General features: G+C 30.5%; 2 protein-coding genes across 5 annotated transcripts in view; one reads left to right on the forward strand and one right to left on the reverse strand.

The window, feature by feature from the left end:
- The window catches only part of LOC147009444 (uncharacterized), a 113909-nt gene that overhangs the window by 84123 nt on the left and 17286 nt on the right, over positions 1–12500 (forward strand). The window lies entirely within an intron of this gene.
- The window catches only part of LOC147009445 (uncharacterized), a 49107-nt gene that overhangs the window by 33631 nt on the left and 2976 nt on the right, over positions 1–12500 (reverse strand). The gene's annotated exons all lie outside the window — the stretch shown is intronic.

Consider the following 12500-nt stretch of genomic DNA (forward strand, 5'->3'; position numbering starts at 1 on the left):
TTGTTAATAACTTTTCTGTTGATTTACCTTTAATATTAAAACTTTTATGATAATCACTTAACCATTCTTTCTTTGGAGTTTCTTTCTCACATGCAAAAGGAAGATCTTTATGCTTATTATGAAGATCACTCGGGTACCTCAAATCAACTTCAAAATAATAACCTTCTTCTTCCTCATTCAATTCCTCTTGAGAAGAAATAACAATATTCATCAAAGCCTTTTCATAATCCTTTTCTTCCACCCACTCTAATTTACCATAAGGTAGAGATTGAGACATTGCCCATCCATACAAATTATTAGCATCAAAATACATCAAATAATTACTATCTTTTTCACTATCATAATTTGGGAGATATTTATTATTTGCTTTAGCATATCTTTTTGAACATACTTGTGATATTCCACCTCTCTTGGACTTCTCAATCATCAAAAGCATATCGACATCACTGATTAAATCTATATCTTGTTTTGTCATTTTCAACATTGCACTCCAAGCTAAACCAGGAGCTGTGAAATAGTGGGCAGGATCTAATCCATAACAATTTTTATTATGACAGAGTGATCTAAAAGCTTCAAACACATCAGCTAACAATAAAACATCTGTTTTTAGATATAAATCGTGATATTCTCCAAGGTTCTTTATCTTAAATATTTTCCATATTTCTTGTGCGTGTTTATATTCCTTATCACTTATCTCTTCTTCATAAAGGTTATTATAGAAACTTTCTTTTGAAGGAAGTTGTGTTTCTTTAAATCTCATAAATGAATCCATATAATCATAAGGATAAATTCCCTTACTTGTAAGAATTTTCTCTTTACTTTGAATTTCATTCCTTGTTTGAATTTCCTCTCTCGTAAGAATTCCTTCTTTAATCAGAATTTCATCTTTAATCTGAATTTCCTCTTTAGTTCGAATTTTCTTTATAATTAGAATTTCATCTTCAGTTAGAATTTCTTCATTAATTAGAGTTTCCTCTTTACTTTGAATTCTCTCTTTAATCTGAATTTCCTCTTGAGTGAGAATTTCCTCTTTTGGAAAGAATGAATTAAGATTTGGAAAAGAGTCCGTGGAGCTTAGATTTGATGCGAGGTAGGCTAGTGGTGTTCCCATAAACTTGTAAGAATCTAAAAACCTAATACGAGTTATAGGTTTTGTGAATATCATTTTTGAAAATGAAATATACTTTTGACTTGTGTTTGTTATGGCAGAAATATTCCCTGGTGTTTTTGAAAGTTCATTTATAAATAGATGTGTATCATAGTTGGCGCTGTTGTGAAGAAAGACTGGAATAAAAGAAGGTAATTTATAATTAAGATTACAACAGGAATGAGCGGGACCTCTATATTTACCAGTAAGATGACAATGGTCTCTAACTTTAGACTCCTTAATTTCCCCCTCACAAATATGACAGATATTGTTCATTCTAAATTCTAATTTTTCTTCTTTGGTTAATTTCATCGGTTCATTTGTTTCTTTCATTAATTTAGTGAGTCTTATACAATCCTTTTCTAATCGTTTTACAAACTCTTGTGAAGCATTTTTTCCACGATAATGTTCAAGTTTGTTATACTTTTCTCCAACAGATGATTTGATATAATAACAAAAACCACAAGGAATATGTTTTTGATATTTATTTGTATATGGTTCTTTTGGATTAGGAGAAGCAGTATTTATCTTTTAAGGATACATTCAAAATCAGCGTATATCACAAATGGGTGCATGATAGATTTATTATAATCTTCAAAATAAATCTTTTCACCAGGTTTAGGCATTGTAATTACAGCTGATTTATGATTACTACAATATTTTGAATGTTGTTCTAATCGTTCTTTTGTATGAAATGAATTAAGACATCGCTTACAAGGATATATTTTGTTTGCTGTTCTGAATACCTGAGAAGAGATTAATCTTGATAAATTATTGATGTATGTGTAATGTGAATTCTTTCCAACACTAAAATATAAAAGGTCAATGTGTGTTTCTTCATTTTTATAGTTGTTTGAAATTTTTAATATTTGAACTTTGTTTGTATCCGTTAATCCATATACATTAATAGAAAGATTATTCTTTTTCTCAAATTTAGGAATATCTGTTAATGGCATTGGGAATTTAAAATCTTTAATGTCCAAGGTATTCTCATATTTCATATATTGTTTTACTCTTTCTGAATTACATTTTGGTGGATGTAAGTGAGCAAGAACAGACCAGAGAAAACATTTATTATCATTGTTCTTAATATTAACAACTGCCTTCTTTAGTTTTATTTCTTTTGGTAATTCAATATAAGAAGAAGCTTTAAGAGGGTTTGATTTTAGAATGTGTATATCTAAAAAGATGATTTTTTAATATTGAATCCACTTCCTACCACTGTATTATCAACATCCTCCTCTTGTCTTGATAGTTCTTCATAAACCCCACTATTCAAAAAAATCTTGAAATGATGTTATAAAATGAAGATCTGTTCTCATATAAGGAGTTTGTTCTTCATCTTGTCTTTTCATATTCATTTTCACTCCCATATAAAACTTTAAAGTTTTTATTTCTTTTAATGTCTTTTTAATAAATTTTTCAACATCGGGTTTCACTATTTCAATTGATTCAGCTATTGATGATGGACTGGGTTCTCCAAATTGAAAAATCCTTATTTTTATATGCCCTTTAAATGCCTCATCAGTGTTTTTAATATAATAGTCTCCCTTTACTTTAAACTCATTTTTCTTGTGTTTTTGTGATTGAAGATGTTGATTATAACTACTCTTCAAAACATCCTTTGAACAGATATTACAATGTTTTCTTTCCAACTCAAGAGGAGATATTTGATGAAATAGATTAAATGTGTGTTTGTTGGTTCGGAGGTGTTTTCTATAATGTTTATATTCGTGATTACAAACATCGCAGTACGTTGTATTCACCATATTTAAAGAATAAAACTTTGCTTAAACTAAAATTTTCTTGATGAAAATTTCGTTTAATTTATAGGTGAATCTGTGCTTAAAAACATTTTATCCTCCAACTTTTTCACTTAATAAATACAATGTTTCAAGACACAAAAGACAAGTTTCAATCAATCTCTTCATCTGTTAAAGATACTGAGAAATATGTCAAGGATGTAAAATTGAACAAAGATAAATATAACAACTATTGGATAAAAACTATTATGGTAAATAATATGAGTTCTTCAATTTCCTTCAGTGGAAGGGCTTTTAGTATACCTGGTAGAACATCAATTAAAGTATCTCTAACAAAAGTTTCTCCTCTCCTTCTAGTAATATATTCAAAACTAGAAAAAGCAATGAAACAAGAAAAAGTATCAAAGAACAAAAACCTTATGGATGAAGCTTTAGAAAGAAAAGATAAGACCATCTGTAATATGCAAGGAGAAATTTGTATTTCCTCCAACAACCTTAAAGATGTAAATCTTGATGAAATAAAGGATGTTAATATATCAGGTGAAATGACATTTCGTTCAATAGTAGTTAACGATAATTTTAAAATTACCTTTAATATAAAAAATGTTGTCGTTGAATCTGATAATGAAAAAAAGTATATCGATATCGATGGTAATATACAACTGAAAGTATAGATGAATTTCAGTTTAAGTAAAGTTTTACTTTATAAATATGCTAGACTTTCCTGATTCTCCATATGACAAATTTGAGAATTGTCCTGCGTGTGAAAGACAGGGATTAAACACAGAGTCAAAAGCCTATAAACAATGTATATTCTGTGATTATCTTCTAATTAATGATAATAAAAAATATAAAAAGGAAAATAATTCTTTTAGATTTACACCAAAAATGAATTACTTTACAAGATTGATTAGAGAAATGAATGTAAAGTATGAGGATGATAACACACCTTTCCTTACAAGGGAAGAAACTGAACGTATAAGAGAAATGTTCAAAGGATTGTTGTTGTATATTATTCATGGATGTAATTTTCAGGGAAATATCAACACAAGATATTGTATAAATAAAATAATGGATTATCTTGAAATTAAACCTGAACTTAGGATAAAATATAGAGTTTCTAAAAAAGCCAATAATAAATTAAATAACCTGTTTTTCAAATATATAAATGAATGATTTTTTACCTATTTGGGAAAATAAGATAAAATTTAACAACCATAAAAATCTCCCAAATTCATTAAGATGTCTCATAGTTGGTTCAAGTGGATGTGGAAAAACCTGCTTACTTTTAAAAATGCTCCTCACTCCCAACTTTTTAGATTATGATAATTTAATAATTTTCACAAAGTCGAGTTTTCAACCAGAGTATCAACTACTCTCACAAGGTTTTAATGCTGGTCTTCAAAAAGAAGATATAATAGGTTTATTTAAACGTCAAAAAAACCTAAATGATTATAACATTGAAGATATAATTCAACTATTTTGTGATACACAGAGATGTAAAAAGAAATCAAATCTTATAACTTGTATTCTTAGTGATAATACGGATGATATACCGTCTCCCCAAGATTTGGATAAATCAAAAAAGAACCTCGTTATCTTTGATGATTGTGTTAATGAGAGAAACCAAACGGTAATGGACAGCTACTACACAAGAGGGAGACATTCTTCTTGTAATTGTATTTATCTTAGTCAATCGTACTTTCAACTTCCTCGTCGTTCCATCAGAAACAATGCTAATACTTTTATTTTATTCAAGTTAAATTCAATAGATATCAATAATTTTTGGAGAGATAATTGTTCTACATTATGTAGTAAAAAGAAATTTGAGGATTATATGAAGCACACGACTGAAAAATATAAATATATTGTTGTGAAACAAGATGAGATATTAAGGGATATATTTTTTGTTTTATAAACAATTACATATATAAATGACAACTATTATTATAAATCTTGTGGGTAAATCTGCTTCTGGAAAAAACTTTCATAAATCAAGGTTCTTGTGTAGTACAAATGAGAATATTGTAAATTTACTTAAAAAACACCCCGTGATACGCATTGTATCAACAACAACTAGAGCAATAAGACCTGGAGAAGTAAAGGTGAAGATTATCACTATATTTCAGTGGAGGAACATATGCGATTGAGGAATGAAGGACAAATATTTGAGGAGGTTTCTCTTGGTACAACAAAATATTCACATTGTAAGAGTGAGTTAAAGAAACTAAAATCTGGTGGTGTTGGGATATTAGAAACTAATCCAGAAGGAACGAGACAAATTATTAAATATCTGAGCGGAGTGAAGATTTTATCATTCGGTTTTGATGTTGATGAAGAAACTCAACACAAACGTATGAAAAGCAGAGATGCAAGGATTAGTGAAGAAGAAATTACAACTCGCATTAATGTTAATAAAGAATTTGATGAAATATTTAAAGAAAAGGATTTATTTGAACACATCTACTTGAATGATGAAGAAAAGGAAAATTTCCCTGTTGATCTTTACAATTCATTAAATGATATTTTACAATAAATAAATGGATACAAAAGAAAGAGCAAGAAGATTTAAGGAACATCAAGAGTTGGTTTCAAAAGTTGTAAAACAACAGGAAGACATAAAGAAGAAACACAGACAGAAACTAACGGGCGAAGAAGCATTTGAAAAAAAACAAGAGAAATTTTTTAAACCACTTTTAAAAACTTCCCAAGAAAAATGCAAGATGTTTCCACAGTTCCCACAGTTGAACATACTCCTAGAAAGCTTCAAATGTTAAAAGATTTCAGTCAAATGACGGAGGAAGAATTAGAGCATATTGGAGAATTAGAACATGATGAAGGTTTATTTCAACAACTGGAAGAGATTAATCAACCCCCTGATTATATTGTGAATGCTGTTCAAAACAATGAATATTCAGCGGATTCAAAAACCAAAGCAGGACTCATTCCAACAGAACAACCAGCAATATTTCATCTTGTTCAAGAAAAGGTATTGATATTTAATGATGAATTAAGGTTCTTAAGTTCTGCTCAACCCCCTGTTAAACTAACTCCGAGATTAATGTTTCTTCTCACAAAAGATGGAAGACAAGGTTCAACTGTGAGGGATGAATCAAAGTATATTGATAAACCATTGGATATGGAAAATAATGATGATAGAGTATATATTGATTTGCTGAACACTCTAAATTATAAGGTTATTCTTTCTGGTAAAAGTAGGAAGAATGAGAAGGAGAAACACATTATTCAGGTTTTAAGTATCCTTGGTTCAGGTATTAGTTTTCTTCCAAATGACCCATCGCAATTAGTTAATAGACTGTTATTGTTGTTCGGCAGTAAGAAGGCTGGAAATAACAATTGTTTTAATGAAGCATCAGCCATTTTAGACCAGTTGATGAACATGAAAATAATTAATAAATCTCAATATAAAGACATTTTATCTCATATTAAATAAGATGAGAAGCACAATCCTGAGTTTTAATTTCACAACAAGCGACCACACATCTTCATTCCCATACCCACTACAACTTGACACAACAAAAGAATATGAGGCATCTTTATTGTCCATGGAGACTTATAATACCTTATTTAATATAACCGAGAAAAATGACAAGTTTAGTTATAATCCGGGAAGTGGATACAAAACGATAACAGTCTCACCCGGAGCATACGAGATTTCTCAAATATCTTCCGAAATTGCTCGTCTTATGAAAGAACAGGGTGATGAACCAAAAAATATTGTTATAAACATTCAAAAACATACTTCAAAATCAACGATTAAAGTTAAAAATAACTACAAGGTTGATTTCACAATTGATAATTCATTTAGAGAGTTATTAGGTTTCTCCTCAAAAAGATTGAAACTAATGGGACGTTTTACAGTGATAATGTCATTCAAATATCCTCAGGAATAAATTCGGTGTTAATTCACTGTGATTTGATTGATGGTGCTTATAATGATGGATTAAAAACAAATACAATATTTTCATTCAGCGCATACTCAACCCCAATTGGTTATAAATTCAATATGGAGCCTAAAAATTTGGTTTATCTACCTGTGTCAGGAAAAACCATACACAGAGTAAATTTTAGGATAACCGACCAAGATAATCGTGTGATTTCTTTTAATGGAGAAGTTATATCCATCAGAATTCACCTACGTGAAGTTTTTCAATAAATAAATACGATGGTTATTGTGAGGAAGCACGAGTTGGGAAAATATAAAATAATTACAGGGGATGGGATGTTCCTTTCCCGTACTACAAGGGTGAAGGTATGTATCTTGGTAGAGGATACTATAAACCTAAGAGACAAAGGGGTGTCGGACATCAATTTAGAGGAGATGGGATAATTGATACTCTCATGGGTATTGGTTCAACTATTCTTAAACATAAAGACCTAATTGGTTCAACTGCTTCTGCTGTGGGAAATGTAGCAGGTGCTGTAAAGAGTATAAAAGATGCTCAGAAAGAATCTCATAAATTACAAGCAATAAAAGAAATTAAGAAAGGTAAAACTCAGTTGTCCCCCCAAGAACGACAGAAAATAATTCAAATACTTGGATCAGGGTTTCAAAAGTTTTAACATCTTTTTTCCTAAATAAATACAAGTATGGAAGCAATTGATAGTATCTATGATTTGGATGATACTATTATTATCTCAAACTCCACTAAAAAAGAAGATTACTTCAAGGTAAATGCAATAACTGGAACAGACTGGAATACAAATGGTACAAAAAGTTTTGAAATAAATAATCAACAAACCTATTTGAATCTCTCCGAAAGTTTCTTGTTGTGTAAATTTAAATTCACTAAGGCTGGGAATAACACAAACGCTACACTTGTAAATGATTTCTTCTGGAAAATGTTTGATAGTGTGCGATTGTATATTGGAACACAAGAAGTTGAAGCGGTTGATTATGTCTCTGCTGTATCTGAAATGATGAAATTTACACTCTATACATTCAGTGATAGAATGGGAAAAGGGGCTGTCGAAGGTTTTATTCCTGATATGTCAACGGGAACAAACACAGACCCTGGGTATACTCAAAGGAAAGGAATGTATAATGATGATACAAAAGCAGAAAATAGTTTTACTGTGGCAGTTCCTCTTAAAGGTATATTTGGATTTTGTGATTATGATAAAGTTCTGTATGGTCTTAAAATTAGATTTCAACTACAAAGGAATGATAATGAAAATAGATTGCTTTTTGGTGTTGGTAATGCTTTTGGTGATCAGAATAAATTTGTAATTGAGGAGATGAGTTGGTATATCAGTGAATATACTCCTAATCTTAAAACAGAAGAGATGTTGAATCGAAGACTTAACTCAAAAAAACCACTCAGTGTATCATACCTCAAAAGAAGATGTCAACACGTTAAACTCAATCAAACTACTTACACGTGGAATTTGGGTGTTCTGGAAGGAAAGCCACGATATCTGTGGATGATTTTTAAAAAGCCAGATGGTGATACTGCGACTGATAAGAATAATGCATTGAGTGATAATGCTAAGGTGAAACAACTTCGCGTTTCTCTAGATGGAACATTTTATCCACGAGATAGATTGGAAATTAATTGGGAAAAAATGATTTTGCTGAAGCATACAAGTCTTACCAAAAGGTGTGTGAAAGTAATGGAAATAAAGAACCTATTTTGGATATGACAGCATTTAAAAGTTTGTATACAATCTATACGTTTGACCTGAGCGCTCAAAAAGAAACTATAAAGTCTAATCGAGTGGATACTTCCCTATACATTGAAAGAGGAGAGAGTGAAGAAGTTGATACATATTGTTTGCTTTTGGAAGAAACAGAATTGCAGATTAATACAGATAATGGTGTGATGATTAGTCTCACATAATTTTTTGTTAAATAAATGAGTGGCAAAGTACCAACTGGGGTATATGTTAATCAAATCAATCTTCATAAACTATCATCTTGTGTTCAAAATCAAAAGCCTTGTACGATTAACGTTAATACAATTCAGAGAAAAGGAGCAGTAAGAATTGATGTTTTGCTCACAAGAGAACAGGTTAAAATCTTGAATGACACTGGCTCACTTAAAATTAAAATGACAAAACCAATGTTGAAAAAATATTCAATAAGAGAGACGAGTGGAGGATTTCTCCCATTTCTAATTCCTTTATTTGCTGGTTTAAGTGCGGTTGGAGCATTGACGGGTGGTATTTCAACAGCGGTCAAAACTGCCAACGAAAGGAAGGCTCAACTCCAGGCTCAAAAGAATTGGAAAGACATAACAAAGAGTTGGAGAAACAAATTAGTGGAAGTGGTGTAATTGTAGATTTTGCTGAAAAACTTGAAGGTCTGCCTGATAAAGCGAGATTGTTAGTTGGAGATATGCTTTCTTCTATAGCACAAGCAGGTGTAAAATTAACGAAAAGAGGTAATGGATTATATCTTTCTAATAAATAAATGAGCATTGATGAGTGGTTGAAAGAATTTGGAAAGAATACAACATCAAATTTACAACTTGCCAAATATTGTAAGAAATTAAAAATTCATAATGTGGTTATTTGTATGAGAGATGAATTAACAAATGTGTCGAAACATACAAAGAATATTATTATGAACTTAGAAGATAATGATGGGAACGGTTCTCATTGGGTTTGTATTTTTAATAGTCAAGACAAATATTATTTTGATAGTTTTGGTCTTCCACCACCTGTTGAAGTCATAAAATTCTTACAGAATGGTGTTTATCAAACATTTCAAGTCCAAGAATTAAATTCCAAGTGTTGTGGTCAATTATGTCTATATGTGTTATTTCAACTCAACAAAAATAAAAAATTTTATGATATTTTTAATCTAATATAAATGACTTATGTTGGTAAAGATGGTTCTATCTTTGGTGTATCTCAAGAACTGGATATTGATTTATCAAATTATTACACAAAGGCACAGGCTGAACGACATAAATATAATATAAACAAAAATATTAACATGAAAAATGCTTATAAATTAAAAAATTATCCAAGCCCGACTGACGCGAATGACTTGGTGAGATTAAGCGATTTATCACAATATATATACTTAAATAAAACGGCTGTGTATTCTAAAGATACAGAAATGTTGATATTATCTCCAGGTCATACAGAATTCACAGTTCGAATTAAAATAAATTTTTATAAAGAAGGGCGTATCGTTTGTATGAGAATAGAACAATGGGGGTATGATATGAATGATTTAGGGTATAATTGGTCATTTAAAATTAACCTCGAAGACCTGGAACAATTAAATCAGTCTCGTAAGGAAGAATATTATCCACTTGGTATCGAGAATGAGTTTTGTGGAGCCACGATTAGTAAACAACAAATAAAAGAATTTAATAAGGGTAAATATAATAATGGTTTTGCCCTTGTTTATCTCATGAAAACAGAAAAAACAGGATTATATATAATAAGTAAGGAAATACAAAATGATTTAACTATGGGAAGATGGGGAGGTGTTTCGTGCCATAATATTATTCTAACATATATTTCTAATACATAAATGACAGCAAGAAGGCTTCAAGAAAATTATCATTTCTGTGTTCAAGCATACCTTCAAGAAAAGGGTATTCGGTATTTTAATAAATATGTTCCACAACATAAGAATGAGGTATTTTCAATAAAAGATTGGCATTATGCTGATGTTGATAAACCGACAACTTTAGATTTAATTAGAATGTTAAATAATGAAAAAATTATAAGGTTAAGAAAAGGTAAGGCTCTTTTAGAAATTCAAAAGAAATTTTATTGGTATCCTGTTGTAAAAAATTATTTTGGATACAGGAATAACAAGAAATCCTGATGAATATATGTATAATATTCTATGGGGTGTAAACGATTCAAGTATAGTAAGGGATGAGGAAGGAGTTGAAGAAGAGAGGGAAGAGGAGGAAAAGGAGGAGGAGGAGAGAGAGAAGGAGGAAAGAGAGAAGAGAGAGAGGGAGGAAAGAGAGAGAATGAATAAATATCAAAATATGGAAACCAGTGAGATTCAAAAAAGAATAGAGGTATTAAAGAAATTAACTTATCTCACCAGGGAGGAATACAAAGAATTAAAAAGTCTATTTGCAATACTTTCGACAAGACTATCGACATCGAGAAGACATGTATTTTAATTCAAGTTTTTTCTTAAATAAATGGAGGAGAGAGTGAAGGCATTTCTAAGGATTCTTTATGTTTTAAAAATTAAGATTCAAATGTGCATGTTGGAAACTAAAAAGGTTTTTGCACTCTGCAGAAATTTTTCTCATAAATAAATGAGTTATTGTCTCAAATGTAAAAAGAAAACTAATACTAAAAATATTTCATATATTAAAAGTAAAAATAACAGGGTTATACAAAAAGGTATATGTTCGGTGTGTGGTTCAAAAAAAAATCAATTTATCTCCAAACACAAACTCGGAGGAGATATACAAAAGTTTTTATCAGGAAGTAAATTTACAACTACTGGAATACCAGGGGAATTACATCTTCCAGGGTATTCTTTCTGTGGTCCAGGCACAAACTTGGATAAAAGATTAGATGAGGCAGACAATCCTAAATCCTGGAGTAAACCAATCAATAGAGTTGATGAAGTGTGCATGAGACACGATATTGATTATGGGAATACCACAACGTTGGAAGAAAAGCATGAAGCCGATAGAGAAATGTTATATAATTTGTCTCTGATACAAAATCCAACCTTGAGAGAAAAAGTTGATAGGTTCATCGTGAAGAAGATGATTAGTGCTAAATTGAAACTTGGACTTGGAAATTCAAAAAACTTATAGGCTCTAATGATGCCATTAAGACTGAAGAGCAATTAGCTGATGAATTACATAAACCAATATTCACAAAGTTTCAGAGAAGGAAAGTTTATTCCAAGGAAGTTGATTATATCTGGTCTGCTGATTTGATTGAACTCAATAATGATAAGGGGTACAAGTATGCTTTAACCGTTATTGATTTGAGGAGTAGATATGCGTGGGTTGTCCCTTTAAAAAACAAAACAGGTAATACTCTTATGTTAGCTTTTCAACAGATATTTAATAAAAGTAAGAGAAAACCTAAGAAATTGTGGACTGATGAGGGTAGAGAGTTTTATAACAAGACATTTATGAATTTTCTAAAAAATAACAGTATTACATTATACAGTACCTTTAATGAAGGGAAGGCAGTTGTTGTTGAACGTTTTAATCGTACCTTAAAAGAGAGACTATATAAAAAATTCACACAACTCGGTTCACAACAATGGTTATCTTTTATTCAGGATATTGTGGATAAGTATAATGACACGATTCACACGTCAACGAATATGAAGCCATCAGAAACATTTACAAAATTAAAATATGAAAAAGAGATTAATGTCAGAAAACCTAAGTTCAAAGTTGGTGATATCGTAAGAATATATAGGTGGAAATCTCATTTTGAAAAGGGTTTTACTGAACGATGGACGAAAGAACTTTTTAAAATTGTTGATGTAATAGATACAGTTCCTTGGACTTATAAAATATATGATTTGGAAGGGAAGAGATTTTAGGTTCATTTTATTCACAGGAATTACAAAAGACAAAACTAAGCAGATAATACACCTTTGTGGACAC

This window comes from Eptatretus burgeri, chromosome 17 (genome assembly GCF_056783735.1).
Source record: "Eptatretus burgeri isolate ZD-2024b chromosome 17, Ebu_testis_v1, whole genome shotgun sequence".
NCBI lineage: Eukaryota > Metazoa > Chordata > Myxini > Myxiniformes > Myxinidae > Eptatretus > Eptatretus burgeri.